General features: G+C 40.4%; 1 protein-coding gene and 1 pseudogene across 1 annotated transcript in view; both read right to left on the bottom strand.

Moving 5' to 3' along the window:
• PRRG1 (proline rich and Gla domain 1) overlaps window positions 1-23,044 on the bottom strand; it is a 132,481-nt gene that overhangs the window by 17,279 nt on the left and 92,158 nt on the right. The gene's annotated exons all lie outside the window — the stretch shown is intronic.
• LOC132594540 (ferritin heavy chain pseudogene) lies at window positions 6,461-7,066 on the bottom strand (annotated as a pseudogene).

The following is a 23,044-nucleotide window of genomic DNA, read 5'->3' on the forward strand; positions in this document are numbered from 1 at the left end:
TAAACTGATTTTATGTGGCCAGTATTACACTACCTCCAAAGTCAGAAAATGAAATTACAAGAAAAGGAAACTACAGGCCAATATCTCTGATGAATATAGATGCAAAAAACCTCAACAAAATACTAGGCAAACAAAATTCAACAGCACATTAAAGGGATCATATATCATGACCAAGTGGGATTTATCCCTGGGATACAAGGATAGTTGAATGTATGAAAATCAATCAATGTGACACAAAACATTGCTGAAAGAAATTTAAAAAGAAACAAATAAATGAAAAGACATACCATTTCATGGATTAGAAGACTTAGTATTGTTAAAATATCCATACTACCCAAAGCAATCCACAGATTCAATGCAATCCCTATCAAAATCCCAAAGGCATTTTTTTTCCACAGAAATAAACGTATCTATCTTAACAAAAAGAACGCAAATCCAGAAAATGTTAATGGGAATTCTACTAAACCGCCTAAGAACAAAACACCTATGATACGAAAACTCTTCCAGAGCATATAAACATGGAGAAAACTTCCCAGTTTGTTTTACAAGGGCAGAATGATCCTAACACCAAAGCAGGACAGGGGTGTTACTCACACATATTTTTTAAAAATCTACATGTTAAAGTATGAACACAGATGAAAAATCATAAGTAGAAATATTAGCAAGAGTAATGTCAGCATCATGGTGAAATAAGAGATTTATTGTTTTCGTCCCCCCTCAACAACAATTTGGTATCCATTCATGGACAACAGTGCCTTGTGGGAGCTGTGGGATGATGCAGCTCCATATGCTAAATGTCCCAGAAGGAGGCTCAACCACCCACACGCTGGGTAAAGGGCATATTGACTTGGTCCCAGGTATGGCTCCTGGGGTAGCCTGTGAACCAGTTCCAGCTTCTCTTGGCCACAGTCCAGGAGCCCCTGGAAAACACTGTCTTAGACAATCACCCACAGATGTGAGAACCTTTGTGGAAGTCCAGGTTTCCAGAGGAAAAGTTCCAACACACCATTGGAAAAAATAATACAAATTTCAGACACATTGGAGAGGAATACTGAATTGTGAGCTTCATGACTGCGGGTCAAGAAGAAGCTGAGAGAGTGGCAGACAGGCCTCTTAGAGGGCATTAAAGGGACATGGATCCTAATAATTGTGTCTTGGACTCCATCAAGAAGCCTGCCCACAAACACTGGTTATGCCTTGCTCATGGATGACCCCAATTGACCTGTGGGTACCCTCAGTACTCAGCATGCCTCCTCTACACACACACACCCACACTTTGGTCAGCTCCCTGTGTGTGCTCCCAGTGGTGGTGGCAGGGTGAGCTTTGGAAAATGGCTAGTAAGCACGTGCAGAAAATCGCCCAAATCTGCAGGCTAGGGAAACACCACAAACTTGAGATTTAGTGCCACTTTTTGGAAAACAAAAGTGAGACTGTCATCACCTGTACTGGTGCAGCGCAAGAACAAGAGAAGGCATAAGAAAAACCTTAAGGGGCTTCCCTGGTGGCGCAGTGGTTGAAAGTCTGCCTGCCGATGCAGGGGACATGGGTTCGTGCCCCGGTCCGGGAAGATCCCACATGCCGCGGAGCGGCTGGACCAGTGAGCCATGGCCGCTGAGCCTGCGCGTCCAGAGCCTGTGCTCTGCAACAGGAGAGGCCACAACAGTGAGAGGCCCGCATACCACAAAAAAAAAAAAAAAAAAAAAAAGAAAGAAAAAGCTTAAGACTTCTGCCACAAGAGGGAAGAAGAAGTATGGAGCAGCTATATCAATAGAAGGTCTGAGAAAGCCTCAGAATCACTACCAGGGCTCAGAGCAGGTATTTCTCTCCTGAAGGCAATTAGTAAAGACTGTAGGAGGTGACTACTGCTTCAAATGAAAAGACAGCAATGCAAAACTTCAAGGAACATGAAAAACATCAAGGAAACATGACATGACCAAAGGATCACAATAATCATCAGTAACCAATCCCAAAGATGCAAGGGAAAAACCTGTGTTAGATACAAAAAGAAGATTATAATAAAAGGAATCAAAGCATTCCACTACAAAAAGTCATCAAATCAAGACAGCAAGAGAGGCAAAAAAAGGAACAAAGGATGTACAAAACAGTCAGAAAACAATGAACAAAATGGCAATAGTAAGTCCTTACCTATAAATAATTATTTTAAACATAAAAGGATTAAATTCTCTAATCAAGAGACATAGGATGGCTGAATGGATTAAAAAAACAAGATCCAGTGATAAGTTGCCTACAAGATAATTACTTTAGCTTTAAGGACATACATATATAGAGAGTGTAGGGGTGGAAAAAGGTATTTCTAGCAAATATAACCAAAAGAAAGCAGAAGTAGCTATGCATCTATCACACAAAATAGATTTAAAGCTAAATATGGCAAAAGACACAAAGTCATTATGATAAAGGAGTCAATTCATCAAGAAGATATAACAAGTGTAAATATTTAGGCACCCAACACAGAATGCCTAAGTAATATAAAGCAAACACTAAGAGATGTAAAAGGAGAAATAAATAGCAATACAATAATAGTTGGGGCCTTTAATACTCTACTCTCAACACAGATCATCCAGACAGAAAATCAACGAGGAAAGGTTGGACTTTACTGTACTTTAGGTCAAAGGGGTCAAATAGATATATACAGATCATCCCATCCAACAGCGGGAGAACACACACATTCTTCTCAAGCACAGGAGAAACATTCTCCAGTGTAGATCGCATGATAAGTCTCAGAAAAAGTCTTAGCAAATTTAAGAAGACTGAAATCATACCAAGTAGCTTTCCTGAGCACAATGGTATGAAACTAGAAGTCAGCAATGGAAGGAAAGCTGGAAAAATCACCAATATGTGGAAATTAAAAAAACATACTCCTGAACAACCAAAGGGTCACAGAACAATTCAAAAGGGAAATAGAATATTATCTTGAGGCAAACAAAAGTGGAAACAGCATATGAAAACAAATGGGATGCACAAACAACAGTTCTAAGAGGGAAATGCATAGTGACAAATGCATACATCAAGAAAAAAAATTAATGAAATTGACAACCTTTGGCTAGACTAAGAAAAAAAAAGACTCAAAATCAGAAATGAAAGAGGAGACATTACAACTGATACCACAGAAATACAAAGGATCATAAGAGATCCTATAAACAACTATACACCAACAAATTGGAACCTAGAAGAAATGGATAAATTCTGAGAAACATGCAACTACCAAGACTTTTATCAGGAAGAAACAGAAAATCTGAACAGAACAATAATGAGTAGGGTAATTGAATCACTAATGAAAAAGCTCTCCCAAAGAAAAGCCAGGACCAGATCGTTTCCCTGGTGAATTCTACCAAACATTTAAAGAAGAATTAACACCAATCCTTCTCAAACACTTCCAAAAAATTGGACAGGAGGGAACACTCCAAAAATCATCTTACAAGGCTAGCATTACCCTAATACCAAAGCCAGGTAAGGACACTACAAGAAAAAAAACTACAGGTCAATATCCCTGTTCAGTATAGATGCAAATATCCTCAACATAACCTTTGCAAACTGAACTGAGCAGCACATTAAAAAGGTCACGTTCTATGATCAAGTGGGATTTATCACTGGGATGGAAGGATAGTTTAACATATGCAAATCAAAAACTGATCCACTACATTAATAGCATGGAAGATAAAAATCATATGATCACCTTGATGAATAAAAATAATTTAATAAAATACATTCTTTCATGATAAAAATTCTTAAATTGGGTATAGAGAGAAGACACCTCAACATAATACAAGCCATATAGAGCAAGTCCACAGCTAACATCATCCACAATGATGAAAAGTTGAAAGCTTTTCCTCTAAGATCAGGAACAAGACAAGAATCCCACTTTCACCACTCCTATTCAACATAGTACTGGAAGTCCCAGCCATAGCAATCAGGCAAGAAAGAGAAATAAAAGGAAACCATATTGGAAAGGAAGAAGTCAGAATGTTTTTGCAGATGATATGATTATATATATAGAAAGTCCTAAAGACTCCACCAAAAACCTGTTATAACTAATCAAGGAATTCAGGAAAGTTGCAGGATACAAAATTAACGTAAACAGTTGTATTTTCTATACACTAACAAGACATCTGAAAAATAAAGAAAACAATCTTATTCACAATAAAATCAAAAGCAATAAAATATTTAAGAATAAACTGAACTGGGCTTCCCTGGTGGCACAGTGGTTGAGAGTCCGCCTGCCCATGCAGGGGACACGGGTTCGTGCCCTGGTCCGAGAGGATATATATATAATATATATATATTATATATATATATATACACACACACACACACATACACAATGGAGTATTATTCAGCCATGGGAAAGAAGGAAATCCTGATGTTAACAACTAGAATGAACTAGAATTACTGAGAAGTAATAAACATTAACACTTGCATAATTTAATAAGCTAACATACTTCAGATAAAGTTGAAGACTCCATTTATTTAACCCCTGCCCAATCCCGTTTTTCACTTCTTCCTGGGAGGCAACCGCTATGATGCATTACAGAACGTGTTTTTATCCACATTTTTACCATACACATGCACCCACAGACACCAGAGCCCCAAACCGCCCCTCTCACCTCACCCCACATAACCACACTGTTTATAAGGGGAAAGTAGAGGTTTTCTAAGGACAACTGCATGTCCTGCATAGGGGACCAGAGGAAGTCACCCTCACATCTATGGGGAAGACAGGCTAAGGCTCAGTTTCCCTTAACACTGTAGCGCAGGGTGAGCTTTTCAAAGAGGGACTCTGCTGTGTTGGCTTCCAGGGCCCCCCATCTTGCTAATCCAGAATTAACCATTAACATTTCAAATAAAGTGAAGACCCCCTTTATTTCAAGCCCTGCGCAATCTCATTCCCTTCACTCTTTCCCCTGATCAACCCCAATCATGATTTTCAGGGCATGTTTTTATACTTCAACTATGTAGAGACATCCACATTCACCAGGGCCCCAGGCCACCCCCACATTGTTTATTAGGGGAAGACGGATTTTGTGTTTTCCAGGGTCCCATGGAACACCTTCTCCCTCCCTCTGTGGAGATCCTGAGCTACATGTGGACCGGGCATGGGTAGCTGGAGAGACTCCTGGATACTTGTTTTAAAACTTTAAAGGTAAGAGAGTTGCACACACGAATCAACCGGGCAATTGTTCTTATTTGATCCCTTCCACCCTTGATCCTTTTTCCTTTCAGTGGACTCCGTAGTAGGGATAAAGAGAAAAATGTCATTTACTACCCTAGAAGAGCTATTTACTCTACTGTAAATACAGTGGAGGCTGGTAAAAGCGTGTTGATAATAAGACATACTAGCTTTGGTTCTCTTGGTAGCAAATAACAAAAACTAAATCAAAGTTGGATATATGAAACCCAAGGGCAGAAATACAGCCAGGCTCAGGAAAGGTCTAGGAAGCAGCTATATCATTTCCAGTAATGTGATCACCGAACTGCTTTTCAACAAAGGGCGTCTTCCTAAGCAAACATTCAGAATGTAGTCTAGAGATTCAAAATGAACTCTGCTGCTGGTTGGAATTAAAATACACACACACACACACACGCATGCATATATACACATACGATACAAAGGAAAGAAAACATATATAAGTGGATGTTTTGTTATTACAACATGCATGCCAGGCATTGGTGACCATGGGAAGTCACCCCCGTTGTTTCTGAGCAAGACAGCCTAACACTCATTTTTCCATTATCACTGTTGCCCAGAGTGAACTTGTCAAAGAGATACTCCACCATTCAGACTTCCAAACCCCTCCACCCCCCATCTTCTACTCATACTTAACAATTAGTATCTGCATAATTTAATGAACATGAACATTTCAGGTGAAACTGAAGACTCCCTATATTTTAATCCCTGCGCAATCCTATTCCCTTCACTTCTTCCCCAGAGGCAACTGCAATCATGATTTTCAGGCTATGGTTCTATACTTTTACTATGCACATGCACCCACATTCACCAAGGACCCCTACCTCACCCCACCCCACCCCAGTCTACCCCCATATACCCACATTATTTATAAGGGGAAGATTGATTTTGTGTTTTCCAGGGCCCCATGGAACACCTTCTCCCTCCCAGTGGAGATCCTGAGCTGCATATGGTTGGGGTATGGCTGTGTTCAGAGACTCCTGGATACCTGTTTTAAAACTTAAAAAATGAGATTTGCCCACATGAATCAACCAGAGACCTTTATTTATTTATGAACCAATAACTTTATTGGAAGAAACGGAAAAACTGGAAGAAAAAAACTTAAGTGATAAAGTCCAGGAAAAGAGTCCTGCACTTGTTGCAAAAAAAAAAAAAAAATCGAATTTCTTCTGCAAGGGCACTATTGCTGTGTGCATGGCAGGCACGGTGACCAGCACTCTGGTCACCCCGTGGCTCTGGGGAAGTCCAGTCCACGCTCAGTTCTTGTCGCTGTCGCCCAGGGTGAGCTTGTCAAAGAGGGACCCTGCCAGGTCGACGTCCGGGGCCCCCATCATGCTCAGGGTGGTGACATGACCCTCCAGCTCGCTGATGAACGCCACCTGCTGGCGGAGGTAGTGAGTTGCCAGGAAGTGGCGCAGGTGGGGGTCGCTCATGTGAATGGCCAGCTGGTGCAGGTGGAGCAGGCTCTGGTTCACGAGCTTCTCCAGGAACAAGGCGCACTTCATGGCCTTGAGGCCACTCTTCCACTCGTCACTGTCTGGCTTCCTGATGTCTTGGAAGTGGAGGCGGCCCCCACGCTGGTTCTGTAGACCCATCAGGCCCTGGGCCCGCCCGCTGTGCTCGTGAGAGCGGTGCAGGAAGAACCGGGTGAAGTGCTTCAAGGCCACGTCGTCGCGGTCGAGGTAAAAGGCCAGGGCCAGGCACACGAAAGAGGCGTGGAGCTCCAGGGTGAAATGGCTGTTGACAGCGGCCTCGCAGTCGCGGTGGTAGTTCTGGCGCACCTGAGAGGGCGGCGTGGGCAGCGTGGCGAGCGAGAAAGCAAGGCCGCGGAGCCTGCGGTAGCTGCCTCGGAGCGGTCCCATGTGGTCGAAGAGGGCAGCCGCTTTGGGATGGACGGAAAGGGCGGCCCATTACCCGGGTTTGGGAGGGGGAAAGGAGGTTCCGGTTCCGTTACCGGGGGGGGGGGGGGATTGGGAGGGTTGATGTGCACGGAGGGCGGGGCACGAAACCTGTGTTCCAGGTTTCATCCAGGCCTGGGTGAGGTAGGCCGACTGCGCTGAGCATCTGGCATCTATTAATCTTTAAATTTTGCAATAATATTTTTATCTTCCAAGGACTTTCTCTTGTTCTCTAATTGCTCCTTCTTATAGCACCCTGCTCTCATTTTATAAACCCACTATCTTCCTTAAAATTCTGAGAATATGAATTTATTCTGTTTCCTGTATTATATTTGCTTTTTCTGCAGAAATAGTTGTGTTTGTTCATCATGATCTTCTCTTTTACTTTCCTCAATGTCTGGCAAGCCTTTTTGTTCATTTAAACTTAGGAAGAAAGGACTCATTTGATTAGCCTCGGTAATTAGCACGGATAAGCTCTGGAGTTCGGACATCCATTTCACTTATAGTCTCCTCCTTGGAATGGGAGGGCAGAGCGTGTCAATTATTCAGTGGCCTCCTTTGCGGGAACATGGCATGGAGCTTTCAGGTAGGCTAGAGACCCTCACTGTTGCCAAAAGAAAGATGTAATTTCTCACATCAGAAGACACATGTTTTTCCCTTCGAGGTAGCTGTGTCCTGATGTTTCCCTTCTGTGCAGGTCTACAGGTATCTTAAGCTCATTCGCTGTCTTTGGAGTGCAGTTTTGGGACATTAAAGGTGGTCATATGGCACAGGTGCTTATGCCCAATGGAAGCAGGGGTGGGGGAGGCTCAGGGCAGGATGAAACATGTACCGTTCATAGAGTAGGTCTTTCATCTCACTGCTGACCTAGGACTCTGTACAATGCTTCAGTTTTGGTGACTGTTCCTGAAGTGTGTCTGAATGGCCTCAGTTTTCTACCGCAGATGTTTCAAATTCTCTGAATTAACTAATTTGACTGTATCTGCCATTTCCTATCTTCCAAGAATTCCTCATATATCTGGTGTGCTAATGATACCCTTTAGGGTATGTGGTGTGTGTGTGTGTATGCGCGCATGCGTGCGTGTAGATGTTTTTGGTGTGTTTAACCACTACCATGATTCAATTATCATTTTTTAAAAATTTCTAAAACTGTAAAGAATTTTCTGAATAGGTAATATAGTCACATGGTTCAAAGCCACACTGGTCTCCTTTCTGCAGGCAACCAGTATGGTATTACTTCTTATAAATCAGGAGAAGAAAAGCAAAAGAGGAAGAAATAATACTCATGAAACAGAAGAGAAGAAACTTTTAAATATATTCTTTAGAAGCACATTCTTCTCAAGTACACATAGAATATTTACCAAGATAAATCATATTCTGGGCCATAACCAAGTCTCAATAAATTTCAAAGGATTCAAATCACACACGATTAAAAAAGAAAAAAACATGTAAAATCAAAAATCTAACCATCGCCCTTAAGGAACAAGAAAAAGAAGAGCAATAAACACCCAAATCAAGCATAAGTCAGGAACAATCAAGAAAGGAAAATTCAGTGAAATAGAAAATAAACAAAAAATAGAGAAAATAAATAAAACCAAACACAGACTCTTTAGGATTAAAGAAATTTCTAGACTGACAGATCAGGAAAAAAGAGAGAAGGCAAATTACCAATATCAAGAATGAGGGGGCTTCCCTGGTGGCGCAGTGGTTAAGAATCCGCCTGCCAGTGCAGGGGACACGGGTTCGAGCCCTGGTCTGGGACGATCCCACATGCCAAGGAGCAACTAAGCCCGGGTGCCACAGCTACTGAAGCCCACGCACCTAGAGCCCTTGCTCTGCAACAAGAGAGGCCACCACAATGAGAAGCACGTGCACTGCAGCGAAGAGTGGCCCCTGCTTGCTTGCAACTAGAGGAAGCCCCCATGCAGCAACGAAGACCCAACGCAGCCAAAAATACATTAAATAAATAAATAAATAAATTTAAATAAATAAAATAAAAAATAAAAATTAAAAAAAAAAAAGAATGAGGGAGAAGACATTACTACAGATTATGGAAAGGGAACAGTATTGCTGTGATTAGTCATGGCAATGACTAGACTAGACCAGAATCATGAATAGACTATGATTCACCTCTAGCACCTGGGTATGTTATTACTCCCCCAAATTGGGGTTCTCTTAGCAAGGAAGAAGGGGGTAAAATGGTTCTTAGATCAACTATCTGCCACACAGATTGCAACTTAGAATACATTAATTCAGGCAATTACTTTCTTTTCTCACCAAGAATGTTGGTGGTAGGACAATTCAGACCAAACTGCAATGAGCACAGGATTTCTAGTATAATGGAAATGAGTAATACAACAGGTGGTGGAGTGGAAAAGGCAAAGAGAATGGCATATACTGGAACAAAGTATCTCTTTATAGTAAGTTGAAGAGACATTACAATTCTTAGTAAATAATTATTTATCTCAGTTTCGTCTAAAGTTTACCCTGGATACTTTTTCTTTTTGTTTTTTGAAGTATAGTTGATTTACAGTGTTGTGTTAGTTTCTGGATTTTAATATTTTAAAATACAAAATAGCAAAATGGAACAGTTTTAATGAAAAACTAATATAAATTCTAGATTTGTGGGGAAATTCTAGATTTGTGGGGAATTATTGTTCTTACTACTTTATCTCATTTTAGTTATTAGTATGTACCTGGATCTTTATAATGTAATCTGTCTTTCAAAGTAATAAAAATAACTCTCTATAGAATTGAAAAGTTTCACTAACTTTAAATAGAATTCTTTATCATCTCTTCTACCTCTTCAGACATTACTCTAGAATTATAATGAAACCTCATCAGTTTATTTAGCTTAAAGACAGCTCCCTTGAAAATGATCTCACCATTAAACCAAACAAGTTCAAAACTGTCCAAGAGTTCAGGTTGCCACTTCTCAGATAGTAACAGGAAATTTCAGCCAACCTCTGTATTCTTTCCCAGTTGGCCCTATTATATTGCAAGTTCTATTAGGTTTTCTTTTTCTTTTCTTCCTGCCTTGTGCTCCAACTACGTCAGCTACATGGTATGATGCTCCGGAGTACCTGATTAGGAATCAAAAGCCACGAGTTCCAACTCCAGTCAGAAATCAGGCGCATCATTGGTCTTTTTGGCACTCACAATATTGGTCTACAGATGCAAAGAATGTCACCTGCTTTGCCTGTTCTAATGCATTTTAAAACAGTAAAAATAAAAATACAGCTAAGAGTATGAACCAGCCACCAGTTTTTCCATTTCGATCATATCTGGGCTTGAATAAGCATATTGTGATGTGCCTTTACTAATGGCCTAATAAGAACTGGCATAAGAAGCCTAGAGGTAAATTGTTCCACTGTGAAACCCCAGCATAACCATCACCCATTAAATTAGGAGGGAACTGTGTTCAACGCAGAGGGAGGGGAAGGCAGGGCAGGGAGACCTGGGTCCTACTTGGGGCTGGACCAATCAATATCTTGCTGTGGGGAAATGAGCAAACAGACAACTTCTCTGAGGCTGTTATTTCCTTCTTTGTGAAATGAAGAGCTTGACCATTTTGGTTTTCCTGGACCCTATCAGTTATAACAATGACTGGAGCCTATTCCATGAGTCCTTTCTTCAATAATAGAATGGAAAGAAAAATCAGGCTTTAGTCTATTCATGATGAGCAGTGATTGGTATCAAATACTAGCTTTGGGAATGGGGTAATATTTTAACATTCAGATAGTAATGCTATGTTAAGTTATGACAGTGCAACCCTCTGAAGCATACAATTCAAGAAAAGGCGCTCGGAGCCCTCTTTGCTCTGCAGGTGGCTGTCTGTGCACTAGGGGAAGAGATGCCCTGTTTCAGCTTGATGGTACTTAAGACCTATGGCTGACAATATAGGGCTATTGCAAAGTTCTAATTTCCTTTGCCATGGATTTTACTGTACCTTGCAAGTGGCTAAACTGAATCTTTTTTTAATCAATAGTCACTTTATTTATTTATTTATTACATCTTTATTGGAGTATAATTGCTTTACAATGGTGTGTTAGTTTCTGCTGTATAACAAAGTGAATCAGCTATACGTATACATATATCCCCCCATATCGTCTCCCTCTTGTGTCTTCCTCCCACCCTCCTTATCCCACTAAACTGAATCTTATTTTTACAGTTGCTGATATTCCAACCATGAGAACCATGGTCAGAAGTCTTGCCTTGGGGGAGCTGCACCCTAACACTAGAGGAACTGTGCCCTAACGCTGGGGGAAAGGACCAGTTACCACCCCCAATATTAAATCAGCAGCCACCCACTGTAACAGAAATTGATTTACAGTAGTGGCCCCATCCAGATGGGAATCTCTGAGGAGTGCGCAGGGGTGGTGATTGGCTGCTGTATTTTATCAAATATACCATGAATTGAAAAGCACACTTTTTTTCTGTATTAAAAAAGAAAAAAACATGCTTTCAAACACATGTCATTGATTGTAAGCTGCAGCACCTCAATTTCACAGAAGTTAAAATGTGAATAAATGATTAGAGAATTGATGAAATATGGTAAAACATATTGGGTTTTGTCATCCACTTGCCTTAGTATATTTATCAAAGTAGCTACTTTTTAAAATTATTCATAATTGTTTAAACTTTTTGGTAATTTATTTGTGGCCCTAATGGTCCACAGTATTATGCATAAATATGGAAAACATTAATTTAAAAAAACTGGCATTTTCTGTTGGATATTGTATCATTTTACAACACTTCAGCCTCATCCTAGGATGGGTGGTTTCTGACTTTTTTCTTCTTTCTTTTACTTCTTTGGAGAGAGAGGTTTAATGTATTAGGCTAAGGAATATAATTCCTTGGGTAACAGGTAAACCCCTGTTCTCTGAATTCATAGCTAACCTCCTCCTAGCATGCCATGGGAGGCATGTGACACCATCTTTCAGATGAAATAATAGGTGCGTTAAACATTTACCAAGCAAAGTTGCTGATTTAGGGTTCTACTCAAATCCCAGTTTGAATGTGAAAGTTCCATTCTCATCAATTCCACTGACTGAACGCCACTCATTATTGGATAGCATGAGCCGTTTCTAACAGTGACAGTACTGCCTAGCAAGCAATCAGGCACTCCAAAGCAGTGGCATGGTGGCTGACGGGGCCACTAGGATCACCACTGCACATGCTAGGTTGGTTGGTCACACTTTCATAAATTCAAAGTTACTGTTTAGACCCTAAGACCCTGAACTACTAAGGGGAGCTCTAAGAAAGCCACATGTAGGGTACTTGCAAGAGGAGAACACTAACAACCATTCCCCAAGTGGACATCTGCTTAAGCAGTGGAATGGCCGATGTGCCCCACTCCTGCCCCCTGTGCCCACAGGGTGGATATGAGGAAAAGCAAAGTGGGGAACAGGGTCAGCAATAGAGCAGACTACTTCCAAGGATTAAAATGAGGGTGTAAGTACTTCCCATAAGTTAGGTGGATACTGTGCAAAACTTGAGCTATGTTGCTGCTACTCTGCCCCAGAGGGCTGTTTGCCAGGCAGACGGCTTCAACAACGAGGAAGTGAGGTGTGCATACCAGGATAGGAGCCAGCTGGGGAAGGGTGCAAAAGAGGCCAGTGCAGAGTCATGAGTCCTATTCTTGGAACTGTGTTGTGGGGAGGCTTCTTCTAGGAGCCCTTGAAGAACACTGTGCATCTCCCACCCAACTTATAATTAGGCCCACCAAAGAATTAGTGACAGCCAAGAGGGGGTGACAGCAATACCAGTTAAGTTAGAGACATCTGTCCCCTTTCCCCTTCCTTCTCCCAGGTCCTCAAAATACCAGAGGAGAGAGAAATGGGAAGGGGCAAGGGTTAAAGAGTAGATCATGACCGTTTCCTTCCTCCACGATCTTCAGGTCAAGGTCTAGCAGAAGCTGAAGGAGCAGAGGAGGAAAAGGTGAGCGCCTAAAGCGAATCCAACACTCAACTTTCAAGTGGAAGAGAATGGATAGGAATTTTTATGTCCCAAAGTGCCTAGAAAGGTAAGAAATTTGCCTGTCTTCAAGGAATAAGAGTCTACACTGTCAAACTAGAGTGGTCATGCAAGGCAGGGTCTTTTCAGACACCTGATTCATCACTTATGTGACCTTAAACTCTGGTGTGATATTCCCATGGAACCCTTGAATTTCTACCAGCTCTATTAGGAGAACTCCTTCTGGGCAAACTAATTCTAATGAGTATTGATGAGCTCTGAAATTCCACATGTGTCTTGAGGGTAATCAGGGGGTAAATAGCAGCATATTTGGAGGTTAAACAGGGCATCACTAACTGGACATTGCTGCCTAAGATACGCAGAGTTATATTAAATCTATGGTACAGATGATTCTACAAATGACAAAAAAAATGGACCCCTCAGCCCCACCAGTACCCAGTCTCTGAGGGGAAGTCTGTAAAAAGATTAACTGGCATTAAGACAGGAAACGTGCTGAGGTAACTTCAGGTCAAGGTTAACAGACTGCTGGCATGGGCAGGAGAGACTCACACTGGAGCAAGTCCACTGCTTTGTTAATATGCAGGCTGAAACCCTCCAAATTAAGTTACTACCATAACCTGAAAAGAATAACTGAAACTACATAGGATTTATAATCTACAAAAGGGCCCAACTGCCAGAGAATAAAATTCACCACAAATTTAAAAACAACATCGACAATATAATCAATAAAAACTTACCTTAAATGATCATATAATGGACAACATGCTGTCAGACCTTCCCGATCTTTCTGGTAGCTCAGAATACCAATTCCACAAAATAACAGACTTTGGTCCTGTTTAACTTACTCTCAAGAGATCCCAAAGGAAACAGTGACAGGGCTTCCCTGGTGGCGCAGTGGCTGAGAGTCCGCCTGCCGATGCAGGGGACGCGGGTTCGTGCCCCGATCCGGGAAGATCCCACATGCCGCGGAGCAGCTGGGCCCGTGAGCCATGGCCGCTGAGCCTGTGCGTCCGGAGCCTGTGCTCCGCAACGGGAGAGGCCACAACAGTGAGAGGCCCGCGTATCGCACAAAAAAAAAAAAAAAAAAAAAAGAAAAGAAACAGTGACAAAGCCCATGGGAGCCCCAGGAAATACCCCTTGTGGCTAAAAGGGAACTTCATATTTGGCTCCTCCAAGAGGGTCTGGGATGGGTCCAGGGAAGGTGTGGAAATATTTGGACGGAAATGCATAGAGTATGACTGGGAGACAGCCACACTGATGCCCCCTGTTTGGCCCCTATATGTCTATGCCCAGACTTGACTCTCTACCTTCCTAAATTCCCTCAGCTCTCAAAGGGCAAAGCTCTGAATCAGTAGCTCAAGGGCCATCAGTGGATCATGAGAAGCTAAGTGAAATAGGAGTTCCCCTAACAATGTCAAAGAATCCAAGTTTCTGCCTGCAGGTGTGACGAGTAATCTCCAGGGAACTAGTGACCAACTGTTAAATACCTCAGACACTGAGCACTTCTTGTTAATCACCATCTTCACCCAAAAATGTCTACATGCTACGTACGTCCTGCCGTGGGCTCTGAATTCAGAGATCCCCTATGTAGCTTTTGTAGCATATCCTAGTATGAAGGGGCACTGCATATCTCTTTCTTCAATTTCTCTTTTAATAATTTCCACACAAGACAAATTTAAGGCAACACTTTGGAATGAGAGGTATTATCCAAAAAGGAATAGCTGGACTTAGACTAAAATCCTTGGACCCAGTTTCTAAATTGCAGACACAGCTTGGGGGAGGAGTGGAGCATGGAGTGCACAGGGCATGGGACAGCCCCAGGCAGGACAATCGTCCACACCCCCACAAATACTACCCGCTGCAAAGCTTTTTGAGTATTCCAACTAAGCAGTTTTAGTTAAACCATTTGCTTTACAATCTAACAAAATGTAATCGGCTGATCACCTACATTAGAATCCCCAGGACTGCTCATTAAAGCAGATTCCCTGGTCCTACGGAGACCTGTGGACCCTGGACTGTGCATTCTTAAAATAATTTTTTTTCTTATTTTGGAGTAATTTTAGATTTACAGCAAAATCGCAAAGATGGTACAGAGCATCCCTCTGTACCCCTCACCCAGTATCCCCTCATGTTAGCATCTTACATTAGGATGGCACATTTGTTATCATTAATTAACTAATATTGGTCCATTATTATTAACAATGGATTTGGATTTCACTGGTTTTCCCACTAATGACCTTTTTGTTCCAGAATCCAATCCACATTGCACTTAATCGTCATATATCTTTAGTCTCATCTGTTCTGTGACAGTTTCTCAGTCTTTTCTTCTTTTTCATAACCTTGACAGTTTTGAGGGGTCAGTATTTTGTAGAATATATCTCAATTTGGATGTCTTTGGTAATTTTCTCATAATTCCATTGGGGTTATTGCTTTGGGGGGAAAATATCACAGAGGTGAAGTCCCTTCTCATAACATGCTATACATGACTTATCACTGGTTATGCTAACTTTGATCACCCTGTCAAGGTAGTGGTTTGCCAGCTTTCTCCACTGGCAAAGTAAGTGGAGAAGTAAGGTATTTCCCTCCACTTTCCGTACTCTAATCTTTGGAAGCAGATCGTTAAGACCAAGCAACCCTCAAGAGAGGCAGAGAATTAAGCTCTGCCTCCTGGAGAGGGGGGTACTTACATACACAGTTTGGAATTCTTGTGTACTGTAGATTGGTCTCTCTCACCTATTTATTCATTTATTTATATCATTATGGACTCAAGCATTTATTATATGCTTTAGGTTATAATCCAATACTACATCACTTATTTTGTTATTCAAATAGTTCTGCCTTTGGCTGTTGAGAACTCCTTCAGATTGGCTCCTGTGCCTCTTGGACATGCTCTCATTTGCTCTTTGAGTACTTCCTTACTTTCTGTTACTACAGTACACTTCAGCTCATCTTGTATTCTCCCTGCTCCAGCCCTCGAATCAGCCATTTCCCCCAAAGAGTCCTGATTTCTTTTGCTGTGGTATAGTATGAGAGACCCAGATCTGGGCATTGAGGGGGGACTGTGCAGTTTCGAGAAGCAACCAAGCCGATTCTTAATGCACTCTTCAAGTTTGAGGACAGCCATTTTGGAAAGTCAAGCACAAATAAACTAGAAATAATTTGTCAAGAAAAGTTCTGAAATAGTTGTTTTAAAGAATTACTACTATTTGGTTCATGTTAGTTCAAGATTAAAACTTCCAAAATGCAAAGTACCCTGGGGGACCTGTAGAGAGGAAAAGAGAGAAAACAATGGTAGAGATCGAATAATGATTCTGAAATAAAGTGATTATAATTCAGCACCTAAAAATTAGAATAAAATATACTTATCAAAGGCGTTCTCTGTGCCAGGCACTAAGCTAAGCGCACAGCTCCAAACATAATGCTGAGGGTGTACTTTCTCCTTTTTGAAAGGTACAGAAATTGAGGCCTAGAAAGGTGAAATGTTTGCACAAAGCAATACAGTCAGTAGGTGGCAGAGCTGAGACACCAAATCAGGTCCATGTAATCTTCCAAGCAGAGGATTTGTGCAGGGCATTCTGTTAAGTACTGCTTATGTGAGTATACAGGCTGTTTCTCCCAGATCTCAAATGCCAGGACGGAGGGTCAGCTTATTCACTGTTGTATGTCCTGTGTCTGTTATACAGTAGGCACTCAGCAGATAACATCCGAATAAATCTGACCAAATTTCTACATTGGTGAAGAGGAGGACCATGAGGTATAACACATTTTCTTCTATTGTATCTTATAATTAGACTTATGTTCCAAATTAGGTAAGAAATTACCAAAAAAGAATTTTTACTGAAAGCATACTTCTAACTTCACACAGTTCAGATTTGGGGATGATGAAAATTAAGTATGAGTAAAACTGTCCTGAGTGATAAATTTTAGTAAACAAAAAGATAGTTAGTATGTACTCTAAGACTAGAAAGCAAATGTCAAAAGTCATAATTTTCTTCACTGCCTGGATTAATCAAGTGAACTTCAAAGACAATACTATGTTATTCAAATGCTTCTTAACACAGAGTAGATCCTTCTTAACAAATAACAAACAATATTCTGAAATAGATGTTCTGAAATAGATCAAGGATCAGAATACCATTTCTATTACACTTACTAGACCAAAATCCCCTGATTACACCTTTTTGTAAATGGTATGGTTTCAATGGCATAAGCAAACTCAGATGACAGGCCGTAAACCATAAAGAAGGAAAGAAACCTAACCCCAACATAATAAAAAATACGTTTTAAATTAAGTCCACATCTATCAGCTAACTTGTGAACAAGTTTCCGATCACTACTTCTATGAATTAAATGTACTTCATAACATGCCAATCCATTCGTTCATTCCTTCATCAAATATTTATTTAATTCCCATTATGTGCCAGCACTGTCTCAGATGCTAAAGACCACAGCTATGAACAAAACAGAAGAGAAACACTGCTGTCACAGAGCTAACAGTTCTGGGGGGAGAGCACCAATAAACAAATACAACAAATAGATGTCAAATGGTGGTAAGTGCTGAGAAGAAAAATAATTCCCAGAAGGGTCAAGAGGTTGCAATTTAAAGTAGGATACTTCCTCACTGAGAAAGTGAACGGGGAGTGATGAGGGAGCTCAGAAACATCCATGTGGGATAGGAAAGAGCAAGTGCCAAAGCCCTGAGGCAGGACATGTGCTATATGTGTGTAAGGAGCCACAAGGAATCCACAGAAAAGTGATTAAGGGGTGATGTGTCATAGGAGATGAGATAAAGAAGTACCTGCAGCCACAGTGGAGGTGTGGAGGGGAAAGGGATGAGGACTGATCGTTTAGTGCCTTGTGGGTGATTCTGAGCACTTGGATGTGTACTGAGGAAGACAGGAAGCCGTTACAGAGAAGACACTTTAAAGGATCACTCTAGCCTGCTCTTTTGAGAATGACCTATGAGGAGGGGGCCAAGAAATCATACGAGTGACAGAGTGATGGTGGCTTGGATGTAAAGTGGTAACAAGTAGAGAGGCTGAGAGGTGGCTCTATTCTGAATATACTTTCATGTTAGAACCAACACTGTTGGCAGATGGAGTGAGGATATGAAAAAGGGAGAAGAGCGGCTGGGCCCGTGAGCCATGGCCGCTGAGCCTGCGCGTCCGGAGCCTGTGCTCCGCAACGGGAGAGGCCACAACAGTGAGAGGCCCGCGTACCGCAAAAAAAAAAAAAAGGGAAGGAGATTTCACAGAAGAGAATATATAAATGGAAAATAAGAAAGGCTCCTCAGAGAAACAGCCAATTCCAAGACTGGGGTAGAGAAAGTACAAGATTATCCTGGACACCTTGTTGGGCCAAAAAGTAAAAAAGTGCTAGAAAAACTGATAGGGACATGTCAAAGAGACAGAGAAGCCAGTTTGAAGAAACTTCCATTAACCAAATTTGAGACATTTTGATCAATTTACCCTGAAGATATACTTCCAATAATGCAAACCTTGGCAACAAGGTTTGGGGCTTAGCAAAGAGATGGATGGATGCGTTACTACTGCATACTGAGATCAGAAAGGCTGTGGCAGAAGCAGATTTGGAGGGAAGGGACACAAATTTGTCTACGTAGAAATGTATCCAATTCCAAGAGGAGATGTTGAGTAGGCAGTTAGTCACCCAGGTCTGCAGTTCAAGGTAACCCTCCAGGATATAAATTTGGGAGTTATTAGCATTTCAAGCCACAAACTAGGAAAGCTCACCAGGGGAGTGAGTACAGACAGAGCAGAGTTTCAAGAAATGAGCTGATTGCTGAAGGGAGATGTAGGGTGAAGAGAGTTTTTTTTCCTAAGAGGTGTGTAGGCTAATGAGAATGATTCTACAGAGAGGAAGAGGTGATGCTGGAAAGGGCGGAGAATTGCTTGAGCAATTGCTGAAAGAGTTTCTTCTTCTATTTGCTTCGAAGATTGCTGAAATGCAGCATCCTGTCTCTGAGGGCAGGAAAGGATACAGAGAAGCACTGATACGCATAAGGGCCAGAGAGGGAAGCAATAAAAACATCATCATTCACCTTGAAAGCAATAAAAGAGGTCGGTAAGGTAGTAAGGTATACGATTAACACATAAAAATCAATAGCCTACAAAACACATACCTGACAATGGATTTGTATCTAGAATATACAGAAAACTCTCAAAACTCAAAAATACAAGAAAACAATCCAATTAGAAAATAACCAAAAGACAGGAAAGGGGGCTTCCCTGGTGGCGCAGTGGTTGAGAGTCCGCCTGCCGATGCAGGGGACACGGGTTCGTGCCCCGGTCCAGGAAGATCCCACATGCCGCGGAGCGGCTGGGCCCGTGAGCCATGGCCGCTGAGCCTGCACGTCCGGAGCCTGTGCTCCGCAACGGGAGAGGCCACAACAGTGAGAGCCCGCGTACAGCAAAAAAAAAAAAAAAAAAAAAAAAGGGAAAGGAGATTTCACAGAAGAGAATATATAAATGGAAAATAAGCATATGAAAAGATGTTCAACATTACTGGCCATTAAGGAAATGGAAATTAAAACCACAATGTGGTATCACTACACGTCTATCAGAATGACTACAAAAGGAAACACAGTAACAGCACCAAGTGCTGGCAAGTATGAAGAGAAACTGGATCACTCAAACACTGCTGGTGGGAATTTAAAACAGTAATTTATACAATGACAACTTAGTCTGTCAGTATCCTAAAGAACTATACATATACTTAGCATACAACAATTATATCCCAGAGAAATAAAAACTTATGTTCACACAAAAACCTGTACACAAATATTCATAGCAGCTTTATGTAAAATAGCCGCAAACTGGAAACCCAGATGTCCCTCAACGAGTGAATGGTTCAACAAACTGTGATACATCCATACCATGGATAATAAAAAATAATGAACTATTGATATACACACAACTTAGGTGAACTCAAGAGCATTATGTTGAGTGTAAACAGGCAATATTAAAAGGTTCCATATATATGATTCCATTTATATAACATTCTTGCAATGACAGAATTACAGAGGTGGGGAACAGATTAGTGATTACCACAGGTTAGGGATGGTGGTGGTGTGGGGGGGTGCGACTATTAAGGGAGATTTTGTACAAATGAAAGAATTCTGCATCTTAACTGTAGTGGTGGTTACAGGAGTCTACACAAGTGATAAAATGGCACAGAACTATACACACGGATTGTACCAATGTCAGTTTCCTGGTTTTGATACTGTACTACAATTATGCAAGATGTAATGACTGAGGGAAACTGGGTAGAGGCTACATGGAACCTCTCTGTATTATCTTTGCAATTTTCTGAGAATCTATAATTATCTCAAAAGTTTTTAAAAATCTAATGCATCCTTGTAAGTATAACTTGGACCACAGGATTTCTCAGAACTCAAGTCAAAATAAATATATGGTTTATTAATTTTAAAAAATCAATAACCTAGTACATGAGTGTTCATAGCAGCTTCATTTGTAATAACCCCACACAGGAAACAACCCAAATGTCCATATACATATAATGATATACTACTCAGCAATAAAAATGAATAACTATTGATATGTGCACTATGGACATCTGAACATAATCATGCAGAGTAAAAGAAGTCAGACAAAACAGTGCATAATGTATGATTTCACTTACAGAAAACTCTAGAAAATATAAACTAATCTACAGTGACAGAAGTCAGATGAATCATTGCCTTGGGGTGCTCTTGATCATGGGGAGAGGTGGGAAGGAGGAATTACAATGGGGCAAGAAGGACCTTTTGGGAATGATGAATCTGTTCACTATCTTGACTGTGGTAATGGTTTCACAGGTGTATGCATATGTTAAAACTTACCAAGTTGTATACTTTATATATGTGTGGTTAATTGTATGTCAATTATAACTCAATAAGGTTTAAAAAAATCAGTAGCTTACACATTCACAAATAACAACCAATTAGAATATATCATGGAAAAGAACCCATGTACAGTAGCAACAAAGAAATAGTTAGGAACCAACCTAAGAACTGTGCAAAACTTATATGATGAAAACAATAAAACATTCCTGAAAGAGAGAAATACTGATTTCAACAAATAGAAAGAAATCTCTTCTTGTAGAGGGTGATTTAATACCTTAAAGATGTTAGTTCTCCCTAAATTAATTTACAAACTGAAAGAAATCCCAATAAAAATACTGACAAATGATTTTTTTCTGTGCTAGAAAAATTAATACTAAAATTTATATGGAAAAATAGGCATGTAAGAATAGCTCACAAAACACTGAAAAAGAAGAGCTTATAAGGAGAACTAGTTCTAATTTATACTAAGTATACTAAAAATCTTCTATAAATAAAACAGTGTGTCACTGGCATTTGAGCAGAAGGATGGACCAATGGAAAAGAATATAAAATCCTGAAATTGACTAGGCACATACTGAAATTAGGTATATGATAAGGGTAATTAAATCACTGGGGCAAAGAAGGATTTCATAATAAATTGTGTTTGGACAACTGGATAGCTATGTGAAAACAAATCAGATCCATAACTCACACCACACCCAAGAATAAACTGTAAGTGAATCAGAGATCTAAATGTAAAAACTCAAATATGTTAGAAGAGATTGGGTGAATTCCTCTATAACCAGGGCATAAGAGGATGGTTTTCTACTATGATTAAAAATCTGGATTTAATAAAATATTTCTTTAATTTATGGCTACAATGAAAATGAAAAAAAAACTGCATGATAAAAATCCATAAGCAAAGTCAAAATATAAATGACAACTGTAAGCAAATATTTGAAATATATCACCAATAAAAGCTATAGTATCTCTAATATACTTATTAAAAATTCAGGGAAAAAAGACCATAAATCTGATACAAAAATGGGCAAAAGGCAAAGACAATTCACAAGACAGATATAAAAATGGCCCATAAACACATGGCAAAATACACAACTTCACTCATAAGAGAAATGTAAATTGAAACACCACCAAGATACCACGTCACACCCAAAAGATTGAAAAGAATGTCAACGCTTTTAAAATACACTCTGCTGGTCAGACTGTGAGGAAATAGGCACTCTCAAATATCTGGTGGGAATGTAAAATAGTACAAGCTTTACAGAGGGTACTCTGGCAATATCTAACAAAAGTACATATGCATCAATCCTTGACGAGCAATCCACTTCTAAGAATTTACCCTGAAGATACACTTCCAATAATGCAAAATTATTTACTACAGCATTATCTGTAATTGCAAAAATACTGGAAACTACTTAATGCCTAAATACAGTAGACTGGTTGAATAAACTGTGACACATCCTTACTAGGAAGTACTATACAGATTTTTAAAAATAGGATAATCTCTGTGAATACATAAGGAGTGACTTCCAGAATGGATAGATGGATGGATGAATATAAATGTCTTCCCCCTCCCTATTACGATATGGGTATTAAAATTCTGAAACCACTGTATGTGTGTTGTATAACTGGGCAAATGAGTTAACATATTGATGTTACTGAAAGTCAGGGAAGAATATCTACAAAGAATATCTACATCGCACCTACAAATACAGAATGGGGAAAACAAAGAAGAACCCTGAGGGGTATTGGAATCGGAGATCAGCAGGATGAATATGCAAGTCCATACACCACACACATGTACATACACACATTTACGTGCATACATGTGTGTAATTATTTTCCTACCTCTGTTGCTGGAAGGCCCAGAAGCAATGATACTCTGATAGCAATGAGAACACTCTAGCTCCCAGATCTTGGTTTCTAAATATTATTCCTAACTATAAGTAAGAAAGGCTCCTCAGAGAAACAGCCAATTCCAAGACTGGGGCAGAGAAAGTACAAGATTATCCTGGACACCTTGTTGGGCCAAAAAGTAAAAAAGTGCCAGAAAAACTGATAGGGACATGTCAAAGAGACAGAAGCCAGTTTGAAGAAACTTCCAT

Source organism: Globicephala melas, chromosome X (assembly GCF_963455315.2).
Source record: "Globicephala melas chromosome X, mGloMel1.2, whole genome shotgun sequence".
Taxonomy (NCBI): Eukaryota; Metazoa; Chordata; class Mammalia; order Artiodactyla; family Delphinidae; genus Globicephala; species Globicephala melas.